The sequence below is a fragment of the Lagenorhynchus albirostris genome, chromosome 1, assembly GCF_949774975.1.
Source record: "Lagenorhynchus albirostris chromosome 1, mLagAlb1.1, whole genome shotgun sequence".
Classification (NCBI taxonomy): Eukaryota; Metazoa; Chordata; class Mammalia; order Artiodactyla; family Delphinidae; genus Lagenorhynchus; species Lagenorhynchus albirostris.
This window is the reverse complement of record NC_083095.1, coordinates 178,723,461-178,740,832: the sequence shown is the minus strand read 5'-3', so window position 1 is coordinate 178,740,832 and position 17,372 is coordinate 178,723,461. Positions and strand designations below refer to the sequence as shown.

Here is a 17,372-nt window from a genome sequence, read left to right as displayed (position 1 = left end):
CTGGACTGGCGGCGCCCCCAGCGCGAGGGGCAGCCTGGACTGGGCCCTCTCACCACCCTCTTCCCCCAACTCTTGGGTCTCCACGCGCATCTCGTCTCTCCACGGGTCACGCCGAAGCCATACGAGCCGTGCAAGCTCCATCCTGCGCTTTCTCGCTCGGGCAGATGTGGGTGCTTGGGTGTTGGGGACTCCGAGGGCTTTGAATTATCCCCAGACGCAGGTTCCCCCGACGCCAGGCGCGGGAGGAGGAGGGCTTTGGGCCTCCAGTCCGGGGGCTCGGAGACCCCCAAGCCGACCACAAGAAGCACTTGCCGACGCGCTTCGAGTCTCGCAGTTTTCCCTGGGGGAAAGCAGAAGTCGGTGGCCACACCGCGCGGCGCCAGACCAAGCTCTCAACTTGCCGAGAGACCTGCCGGGGGTGTTCAGCCCCCGGGGGAGGCGCCGGAGAAGCAGGAGAGCAGAGGGCGGGGTACGGGGGAGACCGCCCGGGTCAGGTGGGCCGAGTCCCAAGATAGTGGGTGTCCACTTATCACGTTGATGTGTTAAGAAAGGTCCTATGTGTTAAGAAGGGTCCTTTGTGGAAAATCCTTTTTAGTCAAATTAGTGGTCGTGGACGTACAAGGAGGGAAGAAAGGCCAAAGAAAGGAGACGGACCTTATTTAAAAAGAAAAGCTGGGGAAAATGGAGTGGTCAAATTGTGGAGAGGAAGGGAGGGAAGGAAGGATGGAGAAGGCTTTCCTTCTTTGTTCTTTAAAAAAGCCCGAGCACTTTCTTTCTAAATCAAAATACAGAGAGCCAGTCTTTCTTGGAGCATGGTTAGGTAACTAAGAGATACTGCTCATTAGTTCACTTTTAAAGCACTTGCTGGGTTGAGCAAAATTTTGAGAAGGTTCTTTCTCACCAGCCCCAGACTGAGCTCAACTCATTTTGATTTAAAGCAGATTTGAAATAAAAATTTCAGAAGAGAAAATGTGTGTATTGTATCTGTACACGTATGCACATGCAACAGAGTTTGTATTCCCTCTAGTCTATTTCTAAGACAAGCAATTCTATAGTAAATTACATATGACGCCTGATTTTTTCCCTAGTATTGTATTGTCACCAGAGAGAAGAGTCCTGGGTTATCTTTCTCTCCATTCCCCATTAATAAATCTAAGAGAGAGAACCATTATACGATTGTGGCTCTTTTCCCCTCTCTTTCTGGCTTTCGTTCCCACACATGAACACACACACAGAATATACATTATGTGCAGACTTTTCCCTAGTCAGCCTGTAATGTATCATCTATAAATCCATGCCCATGTCTTGTTTCCATTGAAATTTGGAACACGTTGAGGACCTAACTTTTGTTCTTGGTGGTGTGTGCATTTCATCAGGGATCTTTGGTAAACCAATAAAACAATTATCTTTGCTTTGAATTTACTTCTTTGTGATTAATGGAAAATAGCATTAATGAGTGGCTTAAACAGTATTTTTATATCAAATATCAACAAATAATTTTTTTAAAACTATAGTTTCCAAATGTTCAGAATAATGGCTTCCCATTTACAGTTATATTTTGGCAAAACTACTTCATATTAATTGAAAATGACTAAAACATGCATTCTATTTAGAGAGGCTTATTCACTGAGATTGAACTCCAACAACATAAACTATCTGGATCAAATTACTTAAGTCATTCCTACTGAAGGAGGGGTTGGAAAATTAGAAACTGTGGAATACTTTTTAGCCTTTTCATAAAGCTTTAATTAAACCTGACTTTTGTGAAAAATAAAACTAAAATACAATTATCCGTTAAGTGGTCTTGTAGAATATATGTTATAAAATTGTTATAAAAAAAAGAGTGCCCAAAGTATATTTTAATGAAACTAGATGAATACAAATATAACTATTGTTTTCCCAGTGATTTTTCTCTCTCAAACATAAGACATATAGGACTTCAGAACGTGCTCTTTAATGTGCTCTGATAATAAGAAAACCATTGCTGCTTTTCTCAGAGGAGCACAGTTATCTAGGGGCAATGCCAAAATCATTAGATAAGCCTCATCTTTCCTATCACATCATTGTCTACATGAAATTCCATCTTAGGAAATATGCAAGAATATTAGATTTTCCCAAAGCTTGAAAATACAATAAAATTTGAAGTGTTGAAAATATGATTCTTAGTTGACAGTATCTTAGAAGTTGCAGAAGTATCCATCTCTTTTTGAGATGGCTTTAATAATGACTGACTTTAATAATGTTGGAAAGTAAGGAAAGATTTCAGTAGCAGGCAAGATGTGATGAATGGACACAAGGAACAATGAAGCTATTGACAAAACGTGCTAAGTTCTTAGAATTCTATCTAAATTATTATTTTTTCCTTCCAGTGCAGAGGAAGAAACCCAAGTGCATCAATGTTCATCGGATGTAGGGTAATAAAAATGTGGGCGGGTGACAGTCAATGAACTGTGACTGTAATATGGTTGTTAGTGTAGGTGAGTGAGTGCACTGAAACATTTGTTCCTGTTTTAAAAAGGTCTCTGGTCCTCAGTGGAAATAGGGGAATTTTGTAGAAAATTGAGGCCAAGAGGGAAAGAAGACTAAAAAAAGAATAAAGGAAATTCAGTAATTAAAAAACTATTTGTTTTCTATTTTAGATTTGATTTTAGTCAATTGTTCCTGCGAGCTATTTAGATGAAATAAATGGAATGTCGCTTAATAGGCAGATGCTCTGATACATTTTCTTCTTCAAGGATCTGGTTCCTGGCATTCAAAGGAAACTAGGATTCAAGTTAGTATTAGAACTTGAACTTGTTCTGCCAGAGTGAAAATTGGTTCCATTAGGCGTCAGTCACAGAACTCTTACAGACCTGGCTAGAGCTGTGGTTATGATGTATCCAACTAGCTGAAATAATAAAGTCGTAAGTAATGCTGGATGTGCTTTGGGAAGCCATCCAGGGGGTTTAATTTTTTTAATGAAAGTTTCCTAATTTTACAGTCCTCATAAATCTGAAACAAATCTGATTAAGGTGATCAGGGTAAATTAAAACTTAATGCCTGACCCTTTGGAGATAACAAAATAAGAATAACTTAAAATGCAAAATATTCAGTTGTGTGCAATCTTTAGCACGGATTCATTCCTGGACGTTTTTCTTACTTGCTTGCCCATACTTCCTTCTCATTGCAGATTTATAGTGCTCTGGGGGAAATGCTCGTACAAAGTGATATATTAGACAGATCTAACCAAAGCTTAAAAGTTAGTGTCTGACTATATAAATAAAAATCTAAACAAAAACAGCCACTAAAAGGAAAATTAACTGTACCTTAAGTGAACAGTTGTACCCAGTATGGTAAGAGGAATGGGACAAATATGCATGTTTTTCAAAAGTTCATAATTTATTAAATATAGGAGAATTTTAAATAAATCCAATTCATAAGACACATGTGGATTTATGTATATAAATATAATGATCATTCCTAAATTAAATAAAATTGATTGGAACCCTGGGGTGTTCCTTATATGAAAATATGTGATAGCTTTCATTAAATAATGAATTGCATATTATAAAAATTTAAAAAATACTAATAAATAGAATATTAGACTCAGTAGAAAAATTAAAATAAATTTAAATTCTCCTAATTAATTATAGAAATCTGTTTTCTCTTACTTTTCCTTTTGAGCAGAAAATTTGTCAACTTGTTACTTTGGCATCAATTTCTCCTTCTATGTATTTTATTTACTTGTGAACAAATGTTATTAGCTAAATTTTAGTACCAAATACCATAATCATAAAATCTCAGAGATCCTGTTTTTTTTAATAAATTTATTTATTTATTCATTTATTTAATTTTTGGCTACATTGGGTCTTCGCTGCTGCACGCGGACTTTCTCTAGTTGCAGTGAGCGGGGGCTACTCTTTGTTGTGGGGCTCATTGTGGTGGCTTCTCTTGTTGCAGAGCACGGGCTCTAGGGGCGCAGGCTTCAGCAGTTGTGGCTCGTGGGCTCTAGAGCGCAGGCTCAGTAGTTGTGGCGCACGGGCTTAGTTGCTCCGCGGCATGTGGGATCTTCCTGGACCAGGGCTCGAACCCGTGTCCCCTGCATTGGCAGGCGGATTCTTAACCACTGTGCCACCAGGGAAGCCCAGAGAGATCATTTTTTGATTTGAATATTAATTCAAATTTAGAAGTATTTATGGATAATTCAGAAAGCTTACTTACTTTAGTTAATTATTTTCTTATTACACATAGCCACCAGATTTTTAACTTCTTTTGTCTATAATGGCCGATTTTTTTTTTTTTTTTTTTCCTGTACGCGGGCCTCTCACTGTTGTGGCCTCTCCCGTTGCGGAGCACAGGCTCCGGGCGCGCAGGCTCAGCGGCCATGGCTCAGGGGCCCAGCCGCTCCGCAGCATGTGGGATTTTCCCGGACCGGGGCACGAACCCGTGTTCCCTGCATCGGCAGGCGGACTCTCAACCACTGCACCACCAGGGAAGCCCCTATAATGGCCGATTTTTAAGACATGTTAAAAACAAACGCTGGGACTTTCCTGGTGGCACAGTGGTTAAGAATCCGCCTGCCGATGCAGGGGACACCGGTTCGAGCCCTAGTCTGGGAAGATCCCACATGCCACGGAGCAAATAAGCCCGTGCGCTGCAACTACTGAAGCCCGCGCTCCTAGAGCCCGTGCTCCGCAACAAAAGAAGCCACCGCAGTGAGAAGCCCCGCACCACAAGGAAGAGCAAACCCCTGCTCACGGCAACTACAGAAAGCCCACACATCCAAAAATAACTAATAAAAAAAATGCTATCTTCAACCATTTTTGTAATTTGGGACTTGAACTGAACCTGCCTAAGTTTTTAAACAAATAGTTAAAAGTAGATAAAGGGAGTAGTTTGAATTTTTTTTTTTTTTTTGCCAATTAAGGAAAAAAATTGAGGAATATTTCTCTCAGTAAATTTAGATTTTTTTAGTTCTTACAAAATATCTGTTGGCTCCAAAAATCACTGAACAACTAAAAAGGCCACATTGACAGTTAATGGTCACCCAGCTATTAAAAAGTATCTCTGGGGCTTCCCTGGTGGCGCAGTGGTTGAGAGTCTGCCTGCCGATGCAGGGGACACGGGTTCGTGTCTCGGTCCGGGAAGATCCCACATGCCGCGGAGCGGCTGGGCCCGTGAGCCATGGCCGCTGAGCCTGCACGTCCCGGAGCCTGTGCTCTGCAACGGGAGAGGCCACAACAGTGAGGGGCCCGCGTACTGCTAAAAAAAAAAAAAAAAAAAAGTAGCTCTGTAGGCTACCAGAAGCTGAATGTCAGAGTTCGCTCTTCCTGTTTTTTTTCCCTTCCAGATTCAGAGGAGATTGCTTTGCCCTATGGGGACACTTGCTCTTCCTAAGTGTGGAAAAAAATGTGATAGGCAGTTCCAGGAATGTTGCCTTTGACAGCTTGTCTCAGAGGACTTAATATTCTAGGTGGCAATTGGCCAAAATAAGTAGGAAACTTAGGTAACTGCCAAGCTACAATACCGATGAAAATTCTGCCACAGCTAATTAGAAAGCGGAAGGAAAGTTTTTACATTAAAAAAGAACTAGGAGGGACTTCTCTAGTGGTGCAGTGGTTAAGAATACGCCTGCCAATGCAGGGAACACGGGTTCGAGGCTTAGTCTGGGAAGATCCCACATGCCACGGAGCAGCTAAGCCCGTGCGCCACAACTACTGAGCCTGCGCTCCAGAGCCCGTGAACCACAACTACTGAAGCCCGTGTGCCTAGAGTCCGTGCTTCGCAACAAGAGAAGCCACTGCAATGAGAAGCCCGCACACTGCAACGAAGAGTAGCCCCCACTCAACGCAACTAGAGAAAGCCTGCGCACAGCAATGAATACCCAACACAACCAAAAAAAAAAAATTTAATTAATTATAAAAACAAAAAAGAAGTAGGAATTAAATGGCTAGTGGTGAGGGACAACTATTCCTGGTGTGTGTGTATTTGTAGGGAAAGGATAAGCATTTGTTGATTTTTATAATAATCTTATTAAAAAAGCTATTTGACAATTGATTTAAAAATGTTATAACAGTGCTCGCTTTGGCAGCACATATACTAAAATTGGAATGATACAGAGAAGATTAGCATGGGCCCTGCACAAGGATGACACGCAAATTCATGAAGCGTTGCATATTTTTAAAAAGAAAAAAATATATAACAGAGCTATCTGAGAATAGCTTTACTTGAACGTTGCTTTCAGAAATCAGAAGCACATTATTAACAATACTTGCCTTTGTCTGAGCTACGAAAATAAGATAATGTGGAATCACGAAAATTCTTTTCATGGTTGCAAGTTTGTCCCATTCCAGAATGCACAGCCCTTTGCAATGTGAGTTTGCTGCTCCCATCCAGAAGTGGACTCTATCCTCCACTCCCTGGAATATGGGCTGGCCTTGTGACTTTGACTAATTGGATAAAGTGGAGATAATGTTGTACAAGTTTTGGAATTAAGGCCTGAGGAGATCCAGCAATCCCACTCCTGGGCATATATCTAGATAAAACTCGAAAAGATACATGCACCCCTATGTTCATAGCAGCATTATTTACAATAGCCAAGACATGGAAACAACCTAAATGTCCATCGACAGATGAATGGATAAGGAAGATGTGGTATATATATATATATATACAGTGGAATATTACTCCGCCATCAAAAAGAACGAAATAATGCCATTTGCAGCAACATGGATGGACCTAGAGATTTTCATACTAAGCGAAGTAAGTCAGAAAGAGAAAGACAAATACCATATGATATCATTTATATGTGATATACAGTGGAATATTACTCCGCCATCAAAAAGAATGAAATAATGCCATTTGCAGCAACATGGATGGACCTAGAGATTTTCATACTAAGCGAAGTAAGTCAAAAAGAGAAAGACAAATACCGTATGATATCACTTATATGTGGAATCTAAAACATAACACAAATTAACATACCTACAAAGCAGAAACAGACTCACAGATGCAGAGAACAGACTTGTGGTTGCCAAGGGGGAGAGGGTGGGAGTGGGGGAAAGAATGGGGGTTTGGGATTAGCAGAGGCAAATTATTGTATATAGGGTAGATAAACAAGGTGTTATTGTATAGTATGGGAACTATATTCAATATCCAGTGACAAACCATAATGGAAAAAGAATATGAAAAAGAATATGTATATATGTATGGCTGAGTCACTTTGCTGTACCAAAGAAATTAATACAACACTGTACATCAGCTAGACTTCAATAAAATTAAAAAAAAAAAAAAAGCCTGGAGAAACTTTGCACCTTCCATTTTTATCCTCCTGGAACACCATGCCACAAAGAAGACTGGGATGAAAGATCGTGAGGAGAGAGGGGCCCAGCTGTGTATCAGCTGTTCCCATCGAGCCCAGCGCCTAGCATATCCACCAGCTGAATACCACTACGTTAATGAACCCAGGCAGAGGAACCACACAGCCAACAGAATCATGAAAAATAATAAATCTTCTTGTTTTAAGCCACTAAGCTTTGAGGTGATTGGTTATACAGCAACAGACAACCACACTTGTCTTGTTAGCTGCAGTTATTACAATCATATAAAGTTGAGAAGGAATTTGTTGATATAGCAAGTGTCCAAATCATGATCAAATTAAAGAGCTCTCCATATTTTTAAGAGCCCGAGTTAGCACCACAGGCTCAAGGTTACTATCTGTGATTGTTATCATGATAATTAATTTTCATCCCTGAGGCTGGTGAGATTTAAGGAAGTCACATTATTTTATATCATTTGCACAGCAACTCAGTGAAGCAGGCAGGGTGGTTATTATCTACATTTTAAAGATGAATAAACAGGCTCAGGGAAGTGACAGAAGTGTTTGAGACCAACAGGTGGCTTGAGAAGGGATATCCCCAGGGAAATGTCGGTGACCTCATTTTTCTTAGTTCGAAAATGAAAGGATTGGATTAGAGGATCTCTGAAGTTCCTTTAGTCATGTCAGAGGTCTCAGGCTGGGTCACATTAATCAGAGCCAGTGGAGAGGAGAAGGAATCTGGGACCATCAGAAATAGAAGCTGAGACCCCAGCCTGCATGAGGATTTGATGGAAAGCCATTCATTCACTTCATTCATTCAACAATAATTTTCTGAGTGCTTTTTACATGCCTAGCACTGCTCTAGGCATTGGAGATGTAGTGGTGAATAAATCCCACAAAATCTCTGCTTCTATGGGACTTACATTCTGGTAGGGGGCTTATGACAACAAGTAAACAAACACACTGATTTCAAATAGAGATAGGTGCTATGAAAAAAATGAACGAGTAACCTAATAAAGAGTGATGGTGGTGGGTGTGGAGGGCACCTTGGAATAGGTGGTCAGGGAAGACCTCTCTGAGATGACGTTTGACAGCCATGGGTTCAAGTTCTGGTGATGCTACTTACTAGCTATGTGAAATGAGACAACCAAGTTACCTCTCTAGCCCCTTTTCTGTTAAGTGGGGCTAAGCATAGATGGCTGTTGCATAGAATCAATGAAGTAATGCATGTAAAATGTCTGGTACAGATAACCCACTTAATAAATACTAACTTCCTTTAACTCTTTTCCAATCAGGGTGGCAAGCTCAGACATAGTTGTGGTGTTCTCTGGTGGGGACCCTACTGGCGATTGGGTGGAATAATTCTTCACTGTGCAGGACTGCACGAGTGCATCGCTGGACATTTAGCCCACCTGGCCCCTACCAACTGAATACCAATAGAATTCCCTAGTCATTTTGACAATCTAAAACCACTGTGTACCTGTTAGCTTTTCCCGAGTAACAAATCATTCAAAACTCAGTGGCTTAAAGCACACACAAAATATTTGTTCTCATGCTTCACTGGGTTGGGGTGTGGAACACGTACTGTGAGTCAAATTGACTGAGGCTGAATGGTCTAGAATGGCTTCCCTCACATGTCTGCAGTTGGGATGTGGGGCCTCTCATCTTCTAAGAGGTTAACCTGGGCTTCTTTACAAGGGGGTTGCAGTGTTTCTAGAAGCAAGAGAAGGCAAACCCCCAAACATAAAGACTTTTCAACTCTCTGCTTACATTACCTGTGCTAATATCCTGTTGACCAACAAAAGTCATAAGGTTAAACTCAGGTGCAAAGAGTGGACTCCGACTCTTGATGGGCAGGGAGCTGCAAAGTCACCCAGCAGAGAAACACACACACGAGAAAACTCTGTGGCTATTTCTTCAGTTTATCAAAGTCCATGCTCTGGCTATAAATTATTCACGTTCCTCCCAACTATGAAATATACCTATCCACATCCTAAGACCCTCAAAACTCTCATGCCAAGTGTTGTGTCAGACTTGAAGTAGTGAACTTTTTAAAAAAAAATAAATTTATTTATTTATTTTATCTTTGGCTGTGTTGGGTCTTTGTTGCTGTGTGCGGGCTTTCTCTAGTTGCAGCAAGTGGGGCTACTCTTCGTTGTGGTGTGTGGGCTTCTCACTGTGGTGGCTTCTCTTGTTGTAGAGCATGGACTGTAGGCATGTGGGCTTCAGTAGTTGTGGCTCGTGGGCCCTAGAGCACAGGCTCAGTAGTTGTGGCACATGGGCTTAGTTACTCCGCGGCATGTGGGATCTTCCCGGCCCAGGGATCAAACCTGTGTCCCCTTCATTGGCAGGTGGATTTTTTTTTTCATTTTTCCAGCTTTATTGAGATATTATTGACATACAACATATGTAAGTTTAAGTATACAACATGATGATTTGATACCGGTATATACTGCAGAAAGATTACTGCAGTGGTGATAGTTCAAACCTCCATCGCCTCACATAATTACCTTTCTGTGTGTGTGTGTGGTTAATAGTAACATTTAAGATTTACTCTCAATAATTTTCAAGTGTATAATACAGTAGTATTAACAATAATCACCATGCTGTACACCAGATTCCCCAGAACTTATTCATCTTAAAGAAGAAAGTGTGTACCTTTGACTAACATCTCCCCATATCCCCCTCTCATAACTTGCATCCACCATTCTACTCTCTATGTGTATGAATTCAGCTGTTTATTTATTTTTAACATCTTTTTTTTTTTAAGTAGATTTTATTTTTATTTTTGTGTGCGTTGGGTCTTCGTTGCTGCGCATGGGGTTTTATCTAGTTGCGGAGGGCTACTCTTCATTGCGGTGCGCGGGCTTCTCATTGTGGTGGCTTCTCTTGTTGCGGAGCACAGGCCCTAGGTGCGCGGGCTTCAGTAGTTGCGGCACGTGGACTCAGTAGTTGTGGCTCGCGGGCTCTAGAGCGCAGGCTCAGTAGTCGTGGTACGTGGTCTTAGTTGTTCCGTGGCATGTGGGATCTTCCCGGACCAGGGCTCAAACCTGTGTTCCCTGCATTGGCAGGTGGATTCTTAACCACTGCACCACCAGGGAAGCCCATATTTTTTAACATCTTTATTGGAGTATAATTGCTTTACAATGGTGTGTTAGTTTCTGCTTTATAACAAAGTGAATCAGCTCTACATATCTCCTCCCTCTTGCGTCTCCCTCCCACCCTCCCTATCCTACTCCTCTAGGTGGTCACAAAGTACTGAGCTGATCTCCCTGTGCTATGCAGCTGCTTCTCACTAGCTATCTATTTTACGTTTGGTAGTGTATATATGTCCATGGCAGATGGATTCTTAACCACTGTGCCACTAGGGAAGTCCCAAGTAGTGAACTTTTGATCTTCATCAGATATCAATGTGGCTAAGGCTCTTTGGGTATGGTTATTTTTTTTCTTTTAAAAATTGTGATAAAATACACATTACATAAAAAATTTACCATTTAACCATTAAAAAAAATTGAGGTATAGTTGATTTACAGCATTATGTAAGTTTCAGGTTTCACATAGTGGTTCACTTTTTTTTAAAGGTTATCCTCCACTTATAGTTATTATAAAATATTGGTTATATTCCCTGTGCTGTACATTACATTCTTGTATCTTATTTATTTTATACATAGTACTTTGCATCTATTAATCCCCTACCCCTATCTTGCCGCTCCCCCTTCCTTCTCCCCACTAGTACCATTTAACCATTTTTATTTAAAATTAATTAATTAATTATTTTCTATTTTTGGCTGTGTTGGGTCTTCGTTTCTGTGTGAGGGCTTTCTCTAGTTTCGGCGAGCGGGGGCCACTCTTCATTGCGGTGCTCAGGCCTCTCACTGTCGTGGCCTCTCTTGTTGCGGAGCACAAGCTCCAGACACGAAGGCTCAGTAGTTGTGGCTCACAGGCCCAGTTGCTCCATGGCATGTGGGATCTTCCCAGATCAGGGCTCGAACCTGTGTCCCCTGCATTGGCAGGCAGATTCTCAACCACTGTGCCACCAGGGAAGTCCCCATTTAACCATTTTTAAGTGTATAGTAAGTACGTTCACATTGTTGTACAACTGTCACTACCATCCATGTCCAGACCTTTTTTCATCTTGCAAAACTAAAACTCTGTACATATTAAACAACAACTCCCTATTCCTCCCCTCCTCACAGCCCCTGACAATCACCATTCTACTTTCTGTCTCTATGTATTTGACTACTATAAGTACATCATATGCATGGAATCATACAGTATTTGTCTTAGATTATTTCACTTAGCGTAATGCCTTCAAGGTTCATCCGTGATGAAGCATCATGTATCAGAAGTTTCTTCCTTTTTCAGGACTTCCCTGGTGGTCCAGGGGTTAAGAATCCACTTTCCAATTCAGGGGACACAGCTTCGATCCCTGGTCAGGGAACTAGGGTCCCACATGCTTCGGGGTGGCTGGGCCTGAGTGCTGCAACTGCCGAGCCCATGCACTTCAGAGCCCATGTGCCACAACTAGAGAGGAGCCCGCACATCGCGATGAAGAGTGCGCGTGCCACAACGAAGAATCCTGCGTTCGGCAACAAAGATCCCAGGTGCCACAGCTAAGACCTGATGCAGCCAAATAAATAAATAATAAAAAATAAAAACAATAAAATCTATCAAGAAAATTAAAAAAAAAGAAATCTCTTCCTTTTTAAGGCTGAAAAATATTCCATTGACTGCATATACCACATTTTGTTTATTCAACTGTGTACACAGCAGTCATTGGTTCATAGCAATTCTGAAATTCAACTGGGCATGTGTAGCCAAACCCCCCTACTCTGGGGAGAGGGAATGTTCCTAGATTAGGGCCTGGTTCTGCTCTGTGAAGCGGCTTCTTAGTCCACTGCTCTTTGAGGTTCTTAGTTCTACCCTTGGGGATCTTGACTTTGCTTTCTGAGATATCCTATTTTCCATAAAAAATGGCCTCTGTTTGTAACTGAGTAGTTTTTTCACCTGCTTCCTAGCCATAGAAACTTGGGGGACAAGAGGTCTACTTGCAATTTGAACGACCTCAGTCTTTTTTAGTCTGAGCTGACACAAGTCCCTTAAAAAACTTTGTGGGCTTGGGTGTTCCCTGGTGGCTCAGTGGTTAAGACTCCGCCCTCCCAATGCAGGGGGCGCAAGTTTGATCCCTGGTTAGGGAACTAGATCCCACATGCATGCCACAACCGAGGTGTCTGTCTGCCACAACTAAGACCTGGCACAACCAAATAATAAATAAATAAATTTAAAAACAAAGAAGTAAAAAAAAAACAACTTTGTGGGCTTTCTATGCATCAGATTTATAGTCTACTCCATTAGATAAAATCATATCCACAATTATTTTTGAGACAGGCCCACCCTTTAGACTTCTTCATAGCTATTTTAGGATTAGGCTTCTTTGGGACCATGTTCTTAAGATTCCTAGAAGCCCTTTTGTCTAACTGAAAGTGTCTACTAGGCACCACCTTTAATGTTTCTGAAGTTTTGGTAAAGGGTCTTACAGCCAAATCCTTGATTTGATCTCTACCTGAGGCTATTTCTTCCTCAGAGAATCTTTCGCTGCCTATATTAGCTGGAGATGTGACACAGTTTTGTTTTACAACATAAGCAAGTCCTGGATTTTTTGTTTCTTCTAAATTCTACTTGCAAACTAGAGTTCCTTCTTTTCCCTCCTGCCCTCCCTCTCTTGTGATACTTTATTAAATGCAGCTAGGAGTAACCAACTGGTGACTCATTTCTGTACTGATAACTATCACATCTTTCATCTCCACTTCAAACATTCTGCTTGGAAATAAACTTAGCTAGATCCAAAAATTCATTAGGTACATTGTCTATCATTCTAGTTACCACAGGAGACAGCGTTGCCAATTGTTTTACTGATATGTAACACAAATCACCCTTTCCATCTGCGAAAACAGGTATTCACCACCTTTCCAACCTCTACTAATGATCCTTTCACCATTTTTCCAGCCTTTGCTAACAGTTTCCGTGCTGCTTTTTCAGCCTCTAGGCATTGCCCCATCCCCAAGCCAAAGCCACATACTGTAGGTTTTGTTCTGGCTGCACTTCACTCCCAGTATCAATATTTGGGTCAATGCGAATTCAATCAGAGAAACAGAGCCATCAATAGCATTGTGGGGAGAAGGGATTAGAAATCAGAGACTCTACACAAATGTAAGAGAAACTAAGGAAGTGAGGAAGTGGAAGTCTGGGAGGGGACTTGAAGGATCAAAAGGAGAGTCATTACTCAGTTTGTCTGTAGCACTGAAGTGGGCAGACAAGTTGGAACTGCAGAGAAATTTGAGAGATCATGCACTGTCCAGACCCTGAAGTGGGACCACAAAGGGAGAGCTCATGCACAGGTTTTTGGGAGACTCTTTCCTCTGTGGGTCTGTATCCACACATCTGGTGGTTTACCTGGGGCTGCTGTTGGTCTTAGGGACAACAGTTGGGATGATGATCTGAATGCAGAGTGAAGGAAGATGATGACCAGCTGAGGTGTGCCAAACACTTCTGAGTCTGTCCTTCACCATCTGACTAAAGACCTCCGGAAGATAATGGTTGCTGCTTCACTTCTGCCTCCAATTTCACTCAAGTTCCTGTTCTGGGCAGTTCCAACTTGGAACACACAGGGAAGGGGATTCTGGGAATTGTAGTTAACCAAGTTGACAGCCGCACAATCCAGCACGTACCCTATACATTTTCCCATGCTTCCTGGGGAACCGGTACCACTTTACTTGGGGTCCATTGCGAGAAACACAGAAGTACATAAATCTAGGTAGTTATGTGTGTGGGGAGTGGAATGGGAGTGAGGGATAGTATCATTATGGTTTTTTTTTTTTTTTTTTTTTTTTTCGGTACGCGGGCCTCTCACTGTTGCGGCCTCTCCCGTTGCGGAGCACAGGCTCCGGACGCGAAGGCTCAGCGGCCATGGCTCACGGGCCCAGCCGCTCCGCGGCATGTGGGATCTTCCCGGACCGGGGCACGAACCCGTGTCCCCTGCATCGGCAGGCGGACTCTCAACCACTGCGCCACCAGGGAAGCCCTATCATTATGGTTTTGAATGATTGGTCCATCTCCATTTTCTGTTGGAAAATAGAATCCAGCCTGATTATTCTTGGTGTCCAAGAATTATCTACAGTTGTAGTTTCCAAGCCTTGATTTCACATTAACCTCTAGGCCCACTGTCACCTGACTCCATTAAAACTGATCTTACCAAGGATACTAAAGACCTCTTGATGCTAAATCCAATGGACACATTTTAGTGTTTATTGTATTCGATTTTTTGGGGTGTGTGTGAGTTGTCGACCATTTCTTCCTTCACATTCTTTCTTTCTGTGGACTGTAGGATGGTTTCTTCTTTTGAGATTTCTTTTGTTCTGCGCATTCCTTAAATATTCGTGTTAGGGTTATTTGCAGGCTGTCTGCTATTCAGTGGTGTGCTGGAGCCAGCTCCCAGCAGCTCTCTAGAACCAACTGAGTGCATCTCTTCAGAACTCCACATTCGGACTTCCCTGGTGATGCAGTGGTTGAGAATCTGCCTGCCAAGGCAGGGGGACACAGGTTCGAGCCCTGGTCTGGGAAGATCCCACATGCAGCAGAGCAACTAAGCCCAGGAGCCACAACTACTGAGCCTGCGCTCTAGACCCTGCGAGCCACAACTACTGAAGCCTGCGAGCCACAGCTACTGAAGCCCGCGCGCCTAGAGCCCATGCTCTGCAACAAGAGAAGCCACTGGAAAGAGAAGCCCGCGCACCTCGATGAAGAGTAGCCCCTACTCGCTGCAACCAGAGAAAGCCCTCGAGCAGCAACAAAGAACCAACACAGCCAAAAAAAAAAAGAACTCCACATTGTGATGACAAGTTAGTAGTTTGAAATTGACTGCAGTGGGAGTAGTTACACCACAGACATTAGCAAATGCTACAAATCAGGGCTTCTTTTGCTGGAGAGCTGATCGTTAAACACTTAACAGCACATCACTGCTTCCATTTTGGCTCTTCACACCCCCCTGGATAATCCACAGTTAGAGTTTTAAGCACCATCTTTATATTGATGACTATCACATCTTTCATCTCCAGTTAAGATCTGTCTTTAGCCCCAGCTTTTCAAATACCTTCTGGCTTCCCTTGGCTGTTCTACAAGCATATCATATTTCCCCTTAAAATAGCTTTTTGTTTTGTTTTGTTTTTTAAAACTGTCTGTCTCAGTGAAAGGCACCGTCCCGGCTCTCTTTCTCACCCCTCAACTCCCCACTCCTTGTCCAATCATCAAATATGCTCAGTTACCACATCACATCTGCATAAAGTCCACCTGCTCTTTTTCATACCCATTGCCACAACCCCAGATCAGATCAGAGCTTCTCTTCTAGAACACTGCAACAACCTCCTGACTTTCCTGCTTTTGGTCTTACCTCTTTCCAGCTGGCTCCCTACACTGCAGCTAGAATGAGCTTCCAGAAAAACGAATATGGGCATGTCACTCCCTTGTTCAAAATGCTTCAAAGGCTTTCGTCACTCTCAGGATAAAAGTCCACTTTAATTTACGCGGTGCCCAGACCCTTTATGATAAGGACCTGCTTACCTTTTTAGCCTCATGTCTTATCACAACTTCCCCTGATATATTTTATTCCAGTCATTCTACACCAAGATCTTTCACCTCTGGGATTTTTCCTCCACAGGGCCCTCTATCTGAAATGCTCTGTCTCTTCCTTCTCACCTTCTCCCTTCACCTTCCTCACCCTTTAACTTAGATATTGCCTCTGCCGTGTGGCAGAGATAATGCTATGTGGCCACCACGTCGTTTAATTTTCTTCCTGGAGACCAGGAAACCCACATGACCCATTTCTTTTGCATCTAGGTGGGGCCACGTGGCCAGTCCTGGTTAATGGAACATAAATGAAAGTTACGTGTGTTACTTGCAGGCCCAAGTTGTTGAGAATGTGACGTGCCTTTCCCTCACACACCACCATCCCCAACCCCACTTGTGCCCTGTATGCCGGCTGGATGATGCGGGGGTAGCCTTGAAGCGCTAAGTTGGTGTGGGCACAAGGTAGAAGCTGTCCTTGGGACACTTTGGAGGAGAATACCAGGAAATCTGCCTGAGCTGAACAAAACATAAATATTGTGCTGAAACACTGACAGTTAGAGGTTGTTTGTCCTCCCGGCTGGCAATTAATGTCCTGATTAATGCAGTTTGGGAATCTGTTTCTACATCCCCTTTTGAGACCTGGTTGAGTACTTCTCTATCTGTCCCCATAGCACTCTGTACTTATTCCTAATATAGAACTTCTCTCTATGGAACACAAGTGCCTATTTTATTTATCTATTTTTAAAATAAACTTATTTATTTATTTATGGCTGTGTTAGGTCTTCATTGCTGCGCCCGGGCTTCCTCTAGGTGCAGTGAGCGGGGGCGACTCTCCGTTGCGGTGCGCGGGCTTCTCATGAGGTGGCTTCTCTTGTTGTGGACCACAGGCTCTAGGCATGCAGGCTTCAGTAGTTGCAGCATGTGGGTTCAGTAGTTGTGGCTCTCTGGCTCTAGAGCACAGGCTCAGTAGTTGTGGCACATGGGCTTAGGTGCTCCACAGCATGTGGGATCTTCCTGGACCAGGGCTTGAACCCGTGTCCCCTGCATTGGCAGGTGGATTCTTAACCACTGTGCCACCAGGGAAGCCCCCACAAATGCCTATTTTCTGGTTTCTTTCTGCAGCTGTAAGCAGTTTGAGACCAGGGATTGTATCTTGTTCATGGCTGCCCAGCACAGCATCCAGCACAACTGTAACTGGCTTGTCGGCACGCTATGCTAATACAAACACGTTTTTTTAATCCTTTCTTTCATTTTTTTTTTTTAAAGTAATTTTTTGGCTGCGAGGCGCAGCATGTGGGATCCTAGTTCCCCGACCGGGGATGGAACCCTTGCCCCCTGCATTGGAAGCGTGGAGTCTTAACCACTGGACCACCAGGGAAGTCCCTATCATTTCTATGAATCAGTTGAAGTCTCACATGTGCATGATGCCCAGAATCTCTCCTTTGAAGCTGAC

At 42.8% G+C, this 17,372-nt stretch overlaps 1 non-coding gene across 1 annotated transcript; it reads left to right on the top strand.

The window, feature by feature from the left end:
* Positions 1-6,054: 6,054 nt before the first annotated feature.
* Positions 6,055-6,161, top strand: LOC132505839 (U6 spliceosomal RNA). Its single transcript, XR_009535554.1, has one exon. It is a non-coding gene; the product is annotated as a U6 spliceosomal RNA (small nuclear RNA).
* Positions 6,162-17,372: the final 11,211 nt, after the last annotated feature.